The sequence below is a fragment of the Bison bison genome, unplaced genomic scaffold, assembly GCF_000754665.1.
Source record: "Bison bison bison isolate TAMUID 2011002044 unplaced genomic scaffold, Bison_UMD1.0 scf7180017862692, whole genome shotgun sequence".
NCBI classification, from domain to species: Eukaryota; Metazoa; Chordata; class Mammalia; order Artiodactyla; family Bovidae; genus Bison; species Bison bison.
In genome coordinates this window covers 79660-81604 of record NW_011493264.1, presented here as the reverse complement: position 1 = coordinate 81604, position 1945 = coordinate 79660, and the positions used below count along the sequence as shown (strand labels likewise).

The following is a 1945-nucleotide window of genomic DNA, read 5'->3' as shown; positions in this document are numbered from 1 at the left end:
CTACTCACCTCAGCTCAGCACCCCTGCTCACAGCTTCTGGACAGGACGGACTGGCCCAGGCTACTTCTGGTTTCTTTGTGGAGGGAGGAAACGACTTTGGTCAGAAGCTGTCTGCGTGCAGCGTTGGCTCTGCTGCATAAACCGGTGTGTGCCCTGGGGAAGTTCCGTTGCACAGACGCGGAGGTGCGCCCCTCCCACCCCCCGGGTACCGTGTGGCCTGGGCGGCTGGGGTTAGAGAAGGGGCCTGGGAGGGAGGGCTCTGCCCCGGCCCGCTGCGTCTGTCCTGCAGACCCTGGGCGTGTGCTCCTGGGGCGAGCAGACAGCTCGCAGGCACCTGGGGAGCACCGCCTGCCTGGCAACCTCCCCGCCCCTCGGGAGGCCCCCTGGGCCCCTGGAGAGTGCTGCTGTCGGGGTTGCCACAGCAGACGGCTTGGGGGAGATGGCCCAGCGCAGCACTTGCTGCCCCCAGAAGGGCCCGGCCCCTCAGCGCCAGGAGAGGCCAGAGCGGGAGAGCCAGCCGTGCAAGTGTAGAGTTAGAAACCAGTTTTGAAAAGGTGGTGTGCGTTGGCAGTTTCTGCTGCTCTTGAGACTCTGGTTGAGGTGAGTGACGTCTGAGAAGCGGTTCTGCCCCTCAGGGCTCCCTTCTTAGCAGACGGGGTGTGGGTTCTGATGCCTTGAGAACGCATCGTCCTTGCTTTAACTCTCTCTCTCTAAATTAAGGAAGAATAGAGGAGGATAAGGTGCTCTGCTCTTCCTGCCTTTTTGATGTGCTCTTCTGACAGTTAGGAGCCGTGCTTCCCTCGGTGGTGTCCTGTCGCTTATGAACAGGAGGCCGTGGACTTTGTTGGGACTGTAAACTCACTCTTCACCGCTGTCAGGTGGCGCCCTGAGCCTTGGACGTAAGGTGTGAGGTGATGCCAGTTTGGGGTGGACCCCCAGCTTTTGCTGGCCACTGTGAGCAAAATCAGTGCGTTACCCTAATCAGTTTTATTGTGTATGTGTTACTGCTTCCCTGGTGGCTCAGTGGTAGAGAATCTGCCTGCCAGTACAGAAGATGCAGGTTTGATCCATGGTCTGAGAAGATCCCCTGGAGAAGGAAATGGCAACCCACTCCAGTATTCTTGCCGGAAGAGCCCCTTGGACGGAGGAGCCTGGAGGGCTACAGGCCATGCGGTTGCAGAGAGTCAGACACAACTTAGTGACTCAACCGCAGCTATTCATTTCACTGTTACGTGGTAGCTTTCTCATTTCATTAGTACTTAGCTCATTTATAAATACTTTCAGATGGAATTGCTGAATTATATTGGCAGTTTTGACTTTTTCTCCTGAGTATGAGATTAGTTAGGTGGTCCTGTCGCCCTGGCTTGAATCAGTGTGTGTGAGATCAACTTGAAGAATAGTTTTTTTCCTTTAGAAACAAGGCTTCTATTTTGACATGTTTGCTTTTGCTTGGAGCTGACTCTCCCGCCCCTGAGACCAAAGTTCTGTGTTGGCTTTGTCACCGCAGCAGTGAGCTCAGCAGAGCTGCCAGGCTGCCTGTGACCCACACTCAGCCTGGCAGTTGCTGCAGCGTCCAGGCCGGATCCCACTGCAGGCAGAGTGACCTCAGACTTGCTGCTGTTGGGGGCCGTCCCGTCATTTCACAGGTGCTGGAGGTGAGCGTCGTGTTCCCTTGTGATTGGTGCGCGCGGCTCTTTCTGAAAGATGGGGCAGAGGCGATAGGATGGTGCTACTGGGAGAGGCAGCCTTCTGTGGTCTTTGAAGGCACACTCGGCTCCCCGGCCCGGGAGACGCGTCGCTCCTGGAGCGGCGGGGCGTGGCGGCCTCTCGCGCTCCGCGGCTGGGCTTCAGGTGTGCCACCTGCCGGCGCGCCGTGGGCTGGAGGGCCTGGGCGCGAGCCGCAGCCCTGACTCCTCTGGACGGCTCCACACTGTGTGTGCGTCGT

The 1945-nt window shown here is 58.1% G+C and overlaps 1 protein-coding gene across 3 annotated transcripts in view; it reads left to right on the top strand.

Moving 5' to 3' along the window:
- HDLBP (high density lipoprotein binding protein) overlaps positions 1-1945 on the top strand; it is a 59069-nt gene that overhangs the window by 8198 nt on the left and 48926 nt on the right. Inside the window, exon 1 of one of the 3 annotated variants that reach the window (XM_010832884.1) lies at positions 1492-1655. The exons of the other annotated variants lie outside the window; for them this stretch is intronic. The gene's annotated coding sequence lies outside the window, so the exon portion shown is untranslated. Of the gene's footprint in view, positions 1-1491; positions 1656-1945 lie in introns of those variants that run through there. 3 annotated transcript variants of the gene reach the window in all.